The following is a 12,539-nucleotide window of genomic DNA, read 5'->3' on the forward strand; positions in this document are numbered from 1 at the left end:
TCGGGGCATCGCGAAACTGAGTGCGCGGTCACAACAGCTGCTGGAGGACGAGCACACGGCAACGTGTTGTGCCCATTCTTTTGAAACGATTTTGAACGAGTTAGCTGGGCGGCACACGGGAAGAGCGCAGGGCGCAGCTGACATTCCAGGGCCGCAGGCCACTTTTTCTTCTTTGCTTCCTGTTCCAAGGCTGCTTTTGTCGGCAGGCCTCATTTCAAGGCTGGAGGGCTTTCTCCCACGGTGAGATATATGGTATACTTTGCTCTTTGCACGCGCCGAAAATCGAGCACCGCAATCCAAATGTCACCCGCTTCCTGCTTGTTGTTAGTTCCAAAGAAATGCACATATATATGTTAACTTTACATCTTTTCAGTGCATGCGAAACCATTTGTTTATTTACCTTCATGTAATCTGTATCGCACTCTGGTCCGATGGAGACGAAAAACGATAACGCGCGGGTGCCGAGATTTCGGCGCAGGTTAAAGTTCCCCAGGTGGTCGAAATTAATCCGTGGCCCTCCACTACGTTGCGCCTGATAGCCCAGGTGGAGATTCGGCGCGTAAAAGTTCCAAAATTTCCATTTTGTGCATTGTATTCGGGACTCTTACACATTTGTTTCAGCGCAGGAGGTGGTTTTAAAGGGACCCTGCAACACTTCAACTTTTTTAGAAGTCTTAACCAAGTCTAAAATGATAACAGGAATACCGCAGAAACCTATCGAGAATTCCTGTCGTACATCAAAAAACTTTTTTGTGGCAACAGAAGCCCTGTTGTTACGACAAAGTCATCTGTTGTTACGGCACACATTTATGTCGTAACGACAAAGTCAGTTTTCTCAACGACAAACATTCCTGTTGTCACAACAGATCTGCCTGTCGCTACGACAGCCATCATGCTGCCGTGACATAGCTAGCTGCGAGAATCCCGACACGAGAATACAAGACGACAAAAATAGGACAAACTACAGTATTTTTTTTGTCATTTTCGACGTTTGCAGAACGTAGTCTACCAACGCATCCAGTACTTAGATTAGGGGGCCTTAAAGTACCTCAGCCAAAAATTACTGCTCTATGCCCATCACATAACTTATAAACTTGCGCAAGAGATTTTTCTCTCTTTCCTCGTCTTGGCATTCTTCGACCGCTGGAATTACGTCATTACAGCGGCGTAGGTGCTATTTGCCGGCTTTGCTTCACTTGCAGCAATGAACGCATTCGATAGCCACTTTGAGAAATTAGCAGTGGCTTAGCTCGGCTATTCCAGGGTACACGTAGAGTGAGCTAAGGTTCAGCTGGTTATTCTTAAGTTTCCTAGGATTAGCTGATTATGCTTGCTGCTGCTAAAACGATTTCCAATCCAATCCAATCCAATTCACTCCAATCCAGTCAAGTCCAATCCAGTCCAATCCAATCCAATCCAATCCAATCCAATCCAATCCAATCCAATCCAGTCCAGTCCGGTCCGGTCCGGTCCAGTTCAGTCCAGTCCAGTCCAGTCCAGTCACTGCTCCTCGCGCATGCGCAGCACGGCTCTCCAGGAGCCACGCGAAACGGCTATCAAGCGGATCCTGCGCAGCGTCAGACTTAGCTACAGCGCAACGGAGGCGCACAGCTAGGCGCACGCCGGCGCCAGTGCGTCTGCCGCGGCTATGACGTCACTTCTCTGGAATGCGCAGACCGGCGCATGTGCAGACAAAATTCTCTACGCACCCGTACTCCAATTGGATTGGATTTCAATCCAACACAATTCAATTTAATCCAATCCAAGCCAATGCAAGCCAATCCAATCTGATCCAAACCAATCCAATGCTCCTCGCGGTTGCGCAGAACGGCCCTTCACGGCCCAAGCGAAACTGCTCAACCTCGGCCAGTGTAGCTTACGCTACAAAATAAAGCCAGAAAACAAAGCAGAAACGGAAGTCGTATCTGCTGCGACGAGCAAATGGCGCAGTGCCGCTCCGTGCTGGCGATGCGAAAGAGTGAAAGCGTTTATCGGAAGTGTTGCAGATTCCCTTTAAAATACTAAGTAATTCGTGAGGGGTCAGTGACTTGGTGAGCAGACGGCAAATTAAATTTATTATCACAGTACGTTCCTGACTCGTGTAGCCCCCTAACGCTATAGCGTGTGACTCTGGCATGGCGACCCCGAAGCCGTGAGGACATCATGCGCTGGGATGAAGGTGGGGTGTTACAATGGTCACAGGGCATCACTTCGAACTTGTAGCGGCTGGCAAGGCTGTTGTATACCGATGAGAAGGGGATGCACGTCCTTCTTTGTGGCTGCACTATGGTATCGATAGTCGATGCGAAACTGGCATGCGCCATCTTTTTTCTGCACTACCAGAGCTGCAGAGGACCACGGACTGCAAGAGCGTTCAGTTATGCTCTTTGCCAGCGTTTTACCACCTACTTTTAAAGATGATGGTCTTTCTGGGGATATCTAAACGGGAAATTTTGGTCTGTCTGCTTGTCTGTCTGTCTATAACTCGAATCGTCCTGCCGGTCAAGAAGTCGCAACAGCTCTTCCACAAGAAGTACTATACATATACGACTTCCGTTAATACGAAGTTCACGGCAACTGCAGAAAACTTCGAATTGAGCGAACTCACAAAGGACAAAAGTGGACGTTTTAAGTGCGAAGCACTTCTTAGTCGGACCTACTTCTTCCACCGCCGTCCGTCGCCCGCAGGTGTTATCGCGCCCTCCTCTCCTTAGCAACGGCGCGGTAGCGGAGGGAAGGCGTCCATAGCAACGGTGCAGTGACGTCACTACACCATGTGATGGCGCGCGCTCTCGCCGTGACGTCACGCGCTCGCGCCTCCCTCCCCTTCCGCGCGCCGTGACGTCACGCGCTCGCGCCTCCTCTCCCCTCGCTCGGCTGCCGCTGCGCCGTTGCGCGCGTTCGCTGCCCTCTCCCCTTCGCTCGCCGCGCTCGCCCCGTGCCTACTCTCTCTCAGTCGCCTGGCTCGGCGCGGCACACTCCCCTATATATGCAGCAATAAACGGCCAGACCTCTGTGGGTCGGCTCGCGCGTGCTCTCTCGCTCGGCTCCTGTAGTCGCGCGCGCGTCTTCGTCGTGCGTGTGTGTGTGCGTGATTACATTCCCTCTCGAACATCTCTCGAACATACACGTTAATTCACCAATATTTCCGCAGAGGGACAAACGAGGCATGTTAAGCCGAACGTGATCACGAGGGGGTGTTAATGTAACTAACGGGCAAAATGCCACCAAACTTCAACAAACTCCCCCTCATAGCATCGCCCCGTGCTTCGCACTTCCTCATACTCCCCTTCGGGGAAATGCGGGGGAATTTTTTATTTGATTGAAAGCACAGTGTTTATAAACAAATGGGTACTTCCCATCTGCTTCTGCTTGCAGAATCTTGCCCCAGAAAGTAAATTCTGCTGGCTAGAGATGTGTCCGAGTGCTTCTACCTGCGTTGTTCTCTGCAGCAAACGACTCGTGATTTCAGCAGGCGCCGCACCTGTGCAGCAAAGCTTGTTGTACGCCCCGTCGGTTGACGCAAGCTTGGTAGAAACGGGTCTCACTCTCAGCCGTTCCCGCAATTTACGCCATCACCTCAAAGCGCCCTTGCCAACGGAGGCAAGTTGCGCACTCTCCTTAGAGCGCGGGAAAAATGAATTCAGACAAGACCAATTGCATAAAACATAGGATGAGCGAAAGAGGAGGGAAGCGCGTCAGGGCGGGGGGCGGAGAGTAGAGCGGAGGGTGCCACTGGGCAGGAGCGGAGGAAGACTGTGGAATATATTCGCAGTAGAGCAAGCAGATACGCGTTGGATAGCTTGCCTTTCTGCGCGGTAGACTAAGGGCATTTCTTATACAAGGTGGAGCAAGTTCCTGCAAAGGAAACATTTCACATCCACCTGAAGTGCATTCATCTTCATTTGTTGCCCCTAGTCCACTTGTACACTTGAACAGGGGCGCAGGGAGGGAGGGGGAGCTTATGGGCTCTCCTCCCACTCCCCCCATCCGCAAATTTTGTCGTGCTGTCATGCACAGCGACCAAGGAAACCACCTGGGCCTGAAACCATCCCAGGATTTTTCTAGAGCCCCAGGACTCATGTCCGGAAAGCGCACCCTTGGTGGCCCGTTTGCCTCCTGGCTGCCCAACTCCTACGCAAGGCCTTCATACACGGGGTGTTCTGCGAGCTCGCGCTCCGCAAAGCGCCGCAGAGTCGCCGCTCAGAAAACAAGGGGAGATTCGCGGGCGAAACCGCAGGCCTGGATGCTTCAGTACCTCCATGCAACCAGGGCCGCCGCCGGGAAGCAGTGCGCTAACGACTTCCGACTTCGTCTCCCCCCATACATGTTGACAATTTATTTCTAATTTTCTGCTGCGGCGCCGTTCGTGAGGCACATTGATGTATTGCCGTAGCTACCAAAATTGGTAGTTTTTGTTTACGGCCGGCGCCGCAGCCACGAATTCGAAGGTAAATTTGCACCTTGTGGAACGGGCTTTCTGTATAAATTGACATTTTGTTGCCGGTGGCACTTTCATTGCCCTGATCAAAATATAATCTGCTCGCTTTTTTCACCACAACTGTACATTTTTACGCATTTTTTTTGTGAGTAACGGGGGCAATTATCCGGGGTACTACAGGCTACTCCTACGCAATCTAGTGCCATAAAACAGAGTTGTCAAGATTTGTCCCTAACCGCCGCATGTGTGCAAACATGAAAAAAGAAAGATTGTGGTATGGCAGAGCGACAAGAAAATAAAACGTGCACCCACAAGTTGTTTGTATCGTGTTTTGTTAGTTTTATATGAAATAGTTATTTATTCCATGTTCATTAGCATGTATGTTTATATTTGTTCTACATTTTCATATTTACAAGTGCTATTACTCCTTATGTTGAAAAAACAGAAAACTGCAAGCAGTGATAGCAACTCTGCTTCAATTTTTGAAACATGCGAATACATTTTTTTATGAAATATTTAGCTTTTCTTGTTCTTGACAGTTAGTAGTTATGCATTTTTCGTTATTAGTTATAAATTTTAGTTCATACTTTCAGTTGATATTTACATATGTTATCGATTAATATTTATGCGTTTATTATTCATATTTTAATCCCTTGAAAAGTCATATGGAGGGGATCGAGGAGGAATCTCAGCTCCCCCGAACAAAATTTGGCAGCGTCTCGTCATAACAATAATAATTGTCATTATTTTCTGTGGTGTAGTACAAAATGCACATTTTTTTATTTGTAGTACAAATTAACGCGCCATTCAGCTGCTAGAACTTTTCTAAACAAACAATTTTTGTTCTTGCGGAAGCAGCCGGCGCTGCTGCTCCTGCAGCAGTATCGCGTACGTACATAGAGTCGCGTATCCGAAAACGGGACGAAGCTGCGATTTTCTCGGGCCGACAACGTAGATAAAATGGAGTTCATACTGTTAGAAGCACTATCTGAAAAAGTGAGAAAGTTGCTTGGGGACCCAGTCAGCCGTTCGAGACGACAGCAAAATAGCCGCTCTCGAGTAATGTTGACCTGTGACCGCTTGGTTATGCCGACTGGCCCCGGTCGAACAACCTACATTCCACACAAGAAAAGACACCGTCCGAGCGTAATTCTGTGAACCTTCCGACGCATGTCGCCGCGGCGGCATCTGCTATCAACAGTTTGCACCATGGCAAGTTCAGAATGCTTAAATAGATGACCTGAAATCGCGGTGTGTGTTCTAGAAATGCAGACAACTTCGCAGCGCCAAAAGGTAATCGGAATGTACAGTGCTGAGGACGAAGGGTAGTGGCGGCAACTATTTTTTACTGGGCACATGTGCGCAGTGCAATTACAAACAATTGTGCCAAGAATAGGAAAGGTAATCTTGGTGTCCCCAGACGTGTACCGCGTACGTACCACTACAATGAACTCCTCTCAGTGGCGTAGCCAGAGGGGGGGTTTGGGGGGTTCAAACCTCCCCGAAATTTTTACTGCACCCCCCCCCCCTCCTCACTCCGTCGTTTTTAAGGAACCATATTCTGCCCACAGCGCCGCGAATAGTGCCTCCTTTTCACCAAATTGGCAAACTTCCCAGGCTCGTGGCAAGAGAAAATTATGAATGACGGCAATTTTCTTGCTACTTACGGTAAGATCTCAATCAAGGTTAGGGTTCTAGTCGCTGTTGTGATCTCCCGGTTTGTCTATAGTTCATACCACAAGCTTGGTGCAGCACTGTGGAGGCTACGTTGTTGTCAACAGCCCGCCCCCTCAGGGCGCCTAACTCACCGCGAAGGAAGCGACAAAAGGCGACGGGGCCTTGCGGTTCATTTTGCCGAGAGGGGAGAAGGGAATGTCCTTTCAGGACCCCCTTCACGGCGAGTGAGGCGCCCTCAGTGGGCGCACTGTTGACAACAATGTAGCCTCCACAGTGCTGCACCTAGCTTGTGGTATGAAGTATAGTTTGCCTCCCTCACGTGGGTTCCTCTATCCGTCCGTCGTCGCAAGTTCCAGTGGCATAGCCAAGGGGGAAGGGGGAGGGGGGGGGGGCTGACCAGGCTTCAGCACCCCCCCCCCCCCCCCCCGAAATTTTTCCGGTCGGCGCCGTGCTGCCTGTTATTCCTGGTACGTCGCCTGTGAACAAAGGCGCATATCCTTCGGATGTTCCACTATTAAAAACATTCCCGACCCAATGCCTGTCCTAACGCATTGGTGCTTACACAAAACGAAGCACCGGGGTCCGGATAATTGCGTCGGAGGGGTGCAGCTCCAAAAGTGATGGCGCCCTCGGGTAAGGTCAGCCCACGTTGTGCCCTTTGTGTGTGGCATGTCGCCACACAGAGAATAATTGGCCGGCTGAGTTGTTCTCAGCAGAGGAGATTGACTCGTCACGGTATAACCGGGGAAGCAAGGAGTAGTCCGCACTGACTCGCGGCGGAAAAAAAGAGAGACCGCCCGCCATTGATGGGTGAAGACTGGTACGATGAAGGGCCGAAAGGGAAAAGACGATCTTTATATGTGTAAACAGAACCACGTGCAAGCGGCGGTGGCAGACAGTTAACGGAAGAAAGCGATGGGTCTGCGTATTGGGCGAAACGCGTGCTTTAGCTGGATGAATGTCGTGGTTGGGCAGAGGGCCTTTGTGGATGAGGCAAAGTATGCCCCTCTTCTGCGCGTCACCCCTTTATTCTTTTTCACGTTTCTGTGGAGCCCGGGAGAGTGTTGGCGTGGGATAATTGAATGGGTTCAGCTTGCGCGCACTGCGTGTCCCCTTCAGAAAGCGGTGTTGCAGACAGTCATTTTCTCCTCCATGATTAGGCAGATTTGTTCTGCGGTATTTTTCGCTAACCTACGAAACTGGGGAACAGGGAGTTGACGAAAAGGGCACGCTGCGGCTCGCCGGGCCAGTTCCAGACTTTATCCTACACGGGAAGGCTTGACAGTCCCCAGCCCTGCCATAGGCAGACGGCGCTCGCGACTGTAACAAATACCCGATAGCCATCTTCGACCTCGGTCACAACAAAAGCCCCTCAATTGCGTCCACGGCCGCTGTTTGCCTGGGCGGCGGCTGCCCAGGGCAGTGTATATTCAGGGGCCTGAGTCACAAAAACGCCCACATGGCAGAACGGCGCAAGGACAGCAGCGCCTGGCTTTGGGAAGCTCACACTTGAAGTGCCAACACATAAAAGAGGCCTCAATTGTAAGTCATTTTCTTCACCTGACCCCTGATTTATCCTTGCGTGATCACTGTCTTTTAATATTTAAATAATCGCTTCCTAATATTCACATGATGTCACAGTACCTTAATGTCTGCGAGTCAAAAAATGTATATCTCGTTTTATTTCTAATGCAATATTTGCGTTTGAATTGGTTGTTGAAAGGAGCGCCCACGATGAAGCGGATAGGTAGCTTAGAAAGAGGGAAAACGTAAATTCTACTCATATAAACGCCTGAATGTCCTATGATGCACAAAGTTTACTCAAAGCGCATCGGGACAGCGTTAAGTACATGAAGAGTTACCGCTGTCCGTGAATTACGTGAACAGTTACGGTACATGAAGAGTTAAAAAATACATCCGTTCTCGCTGGTTTCAGTAGTTTGCTTCATCTACAGGCACGCAACTCCAAGTGAGGTAGCGGCTGTCGCATGGTGTTCCCGTTATCGTGACCTTTGTTATCCCATTTGACGGACGCGATCGGGCGTAGAATGCTTGTCAGCAAAAAAAAATTCTTCAGCGTTTTGGACAACAGCAACTAAATAAAAAAATCTCATTCTTACGGCCTACGCCATTTTATTGGGGATGTCACCCTCATCATACCACACACGTTGAAATAAAGCAAGTAATCACATGAAACTATGCTCATTTAATGCAATGCCTGCACAAGGTGCCCGTGCGTGCAGTATACGTACCGTATTACGAGCGCAGATTTTCACCACGCGATCTGCGGATTTTTTCCCAGTTTACAACTTCATCTGGCACTACCATCATAACCAACACCAATATCAGGAGCGAGACCTTAAGCCCATTTTAAGACAAAATACGACCTTGTTGAATTTGAAAGAACTAACCTTTGGTAACTCACTCAGCTACATTCCAACCCCAGAAGACGTTTTTCAACCGGAGCAATGCAACAAATATAAAAAAAATTTCAAATTTCGCGCCGCAGTGACGTAATATGGGCAGGAGTGATTTAGTACAGGCCAGCACTAAAACGTAGTTATGAGTGTGTTACTGCACGTAACAATTGAAATGATAGCCTCAATGGAACTAGAGGCTCTCTACAATCGCGCAGCCATGTTGATTGGCTGTGTCCTAGGTCGTTTGACGCCAATCGTACAAAAATCATGTGATGTCATAGAGAAACCGCCGGAAAGTGGGTGGGGAGTGGCCGCTGCTTCAAATGTTTCATTTCATATCTCGATTATTCTTTTGAAGTTTGCGATAAGATTCGTACCATTGTTATTGGGAGAATGCAGTCTGTTTAATGAAACAAACATGTATTTTGTCTTGGTAGCCTTTAAGGGCGCCTACAAACTACCTCGCTTTTTCTCTGTCGGGGGGGGGGGGGGTGGCTTACAAACAACTTTAGCCCGCCCCCCCCCCCCAAAAAAAAAATCCTGGCTACGCGCGCCTGCTACAGCATTCACCCTATTCACTGTGTTCCTTCGTAAGTCCTTCTTGCGGGCGATATCCAGCGGCGCGTGTATGCAAACTATAATCATCATTGTCGTCGGCATCGTATTCGTATTGTACCACAAATCGAGTAAAAGAGAAAACAAGCGAGCAAACCAAACACCGTGTGCCAAAAGAGACAGAACACCACAAAGACAACAACTTGGGTACAAAAATCACTTAAGGCGCATTTCAAGACGGAGCACAAAGACGCGTGTGGCAAATCCCGCCACTCAACCAGAGAAAAGTTTAATGGACGAGGAGAGAGGGAGAGAATGGCTTTATTTTCTGAGGAGGCATGAATGCCCTTGTCACGATTTGGCCCGCATTCGTGAACGTGGGAGGGACGGGGTACCCTCCAGCCGAGTGACGACCTGCAGCGTGCTGGTGGTGACGGTGACTGACCGCGAGCTGCTGTGCTCGGCGGTGTTTATTCGCCAGCCAGACACAATGTTGCCCACCGAGCCTGTTGGGGCCAGTGAACTTAGCGGCCAACGAAGATTAGGGTTGGGGGGCGCCACACACTTGTCACACCCCTCACCACCAAGTTTGTCCAACACAACCACGAAACACCTGTCACCCCGGCGATTAATGGTTCGGCGGTCTCCGCTGTCTTTCATTCCGCCTGAGCACAGGTGTCGATGTCGGTGTGGCAGCATCGGGTGCTGCCTGTGCCACTCTCGCACCGTCCGTCAGCCTTGCAGGTGGCACCGGACTTGCAGGTGGCGCCGCAGAGGCGCGAGCAGCGCCAGCCCCTGGTGTTGTGCTGGCAGCAGCCGGTGCAGTTCTTGTAGAGTGAACTAGAATAGGGGAGTGGCCCGAGCGGGCGGAGACGGCGTTGCTTTCGGCGTGCCGCGCGCCGTCGACCACCGCTAGGGTGGCTAGGGGCGCTCGTGCACGATCTCGCAGCCGGTCAGCCGCGCCCGCGCTGTCGCCGCAGCCCTCAGACCGGACGAAACGTAGAACTTGGAAGGCGGTGGGTGCACGTGCGTTCGGTGGAACCGGTGCGGAGGTTCTGACGTGTTTTTTAAAACAGTGAGAGAGTGCATTTCGTCAAGGACCAGCATGTGAGGAAGATGGCGAAAAGAAGAACTGATGCGCACTGTTTTGACCAGGCTGTCACGCCGGCTATCAGGGCGCTCCAAAGGCGTATTTGTTCGCCTCCCCAAGAGACGAAGAGGTTCGAAAAAAGTGGAAGCGCAATTTGCGCCGGCAGGAGAGAGAGACAAAGCTTTTCTTTATCTAGCTTTTAGGTGGGGTGGTTCCTCATTTCAGGTAACCATGTGCCGTCCCGGCTCGACTGGCCCTCTCGACCAGCAGAAGTTGATCTTGAGAAAGGGAGCTGGAACGCAGTATGTCCCACTGCTCAGGAGTAGGGGAAGGAAAAGGAGGTGGGAGGTCTGGGTTCTTGACGCACTCCCATAGTATGTGCCATAGAGTGCCTGGTTGAGTACAGAATTTACATTGTGCGTCGAATTGTGTGGGAAATAACAGATGCATCCTGACTGAATGGGCAAACGTATTTGTAACTATTAGGGCAAGCCCCTCACACAATCGTCGGCTGCAGTGTGCGAGCTCCACTTTGTGTACACGCCGTTCTGCACCGGTTTGTGCTAAACATGGAGAACGCGATCACTGAATGCTTCAGTGTTCTTGAGCTTCATTGGGATAGCATCCTTGACATTTTGAGTGTGGTGAAGGCTAAGCAGCAGTGGGAACTTGGGTGCAGTGATCATTGTAAGGCTGTTGCGGCAGAGGTGCGTTTTACCTCACGACCCGCATTCACTTCCACATCAAAAGCATCAACAGAAGCAATGCGGCGAGTCTAATCGGCGAGTCTAATCTTTGGTGGGAATCAGCTTGAATAAGACGAACACAAAAGGAAGAGGGAGTAACACGACACACTGCTGTTTTTTTTTTTTTTTACTATCAACTGGAATTTTACTGAAGGAAACACCCTCTTCCTTTTGTGTTCGTCTTATTCAAGCTGATTCCCACCGAAGATGTACCAACTAGCACAGACCAGAGCCATTCTGCAATATTTTTCTAATCTTCCTTTTAGGAGATTGGGGGTGCGGGGGGTCAACGTGCTTATTTTCGCACATGCGCCGAATAATACATCAATGTTTACTGCAACACCTCGGCTAAAAAAATTGTCGCTCTTAAATGCTGCTATACGAGCAATGACGTGTTTTTAGAACCGCGATGCTCTGCCCTGTGCAGGGACTAACAGTCCATGCTGAACACCTGCCAGTTCGCAAAAAGTAGTTAATTGTCAATCGTAAGGCAGTATTCGGCGGGTTGCGGTGAACACAGGTGACAGTTCATTGACATTCAGAAGCGCCCACGCCAGATATAAAGCTCGAGGTGAATCAAAATCGTGGATAGCGGAACTAAAGTGCCTGCAACCAGAACGGCTCACCACATCGAGGTCACAGGTCTTGTGCTCCACCTGGAGCAGCAGTAAGTAAAGCAAAAATTACATTTGGCCGTTTAGAATTTCGCTTAGCTTATGAATGCCTTTGAAAGCCGAAAGAGAACGCGAGAACACGATAGTACAAGGCCAGACGCGTAGTCTCACTGGTCTCACTGCGCCAGACCAGCTGCGAAAGGGCGCAGTCGCGCCACCTCGCGGTGTCGACGCCAACCGGAGCGGCTCGGCGCCGCCGCTCGGGACACTCCCTTATTCTAGTTCACTCTAGTTCTTGGCTCCCCTGCCTGCTGGCTTCCTGAAGGGGCGGCTGAGGTTGCCAGGCGAGGCCTCACATGGTCAGCATGCCGGTGCCACGTGGTCCCGTCCGACATGCGGACAAGCAGTGACGACGCACTGGCAGGAGAGACCACATGCCCGGCGGACCAGGGTGGACCAGGCCGGAAGTTCCTGGCGAAGACCGGAGCCCCAGACTCCGGCAAAGGCCCACGACGGCAACCTCGGTCAGCAGGCAGCTTCTGCTTCAGCTGCTTCAGGAGCGCTGTGGACCGGAGGTCTGGATGCAACACGTCCAACGGTGTCTTCACCATCCTGCCCAACAGGAGCTCGCAGGGGGCACGGCCCGTGACGTCGTGGGGTGTGGTCCGGTACGGGAACATCGTCGTCGGTCAGCGAGCCAGTCACACCCCGCGGACTTTCGATCGGCCCAGAGAAAGAAAGAGAGAGAGAGAGAGAGAGAGAGAGAGAGAGAGAGAGAGAGAGAGAGAGAGAGAACAAACTTTATTTGTCTCTTGGATTAGGAATGGGGTGGCGCAGGTCCATAAGGCCTCCGCGACGTCCAGTGCCCGCGACGTCATCAAATATTGATCGGAGATGTCTGGGCTCCCCAGGGCCTGTACCCAAGAGGGTGGGGAGGGGAGGTGGGTGTGGGGAGGCTGGACACTCACGAAGGAAGTGGTAGTGGGTGTCCAGAGC

The sequence above is a fragment of the Haemaphysalis longicornis genome, unplaced genomic scaffold, assembly GCF_048455015.1.
Source record: "Haemaphysalis longicornis isolate Haplotype H1 unplaced genomic scaffold, Haemaphysalis longicornis Haplotype H1 scaffold_117, whole genome shotgun sequence".
NCBI classification, from domain to species: Eukaryota; Metazoa; Arthropoda; class Arachnida; order Ixodida; family Ixodidae; genus Haemaphysalis; species Haemaphysalis longicornis.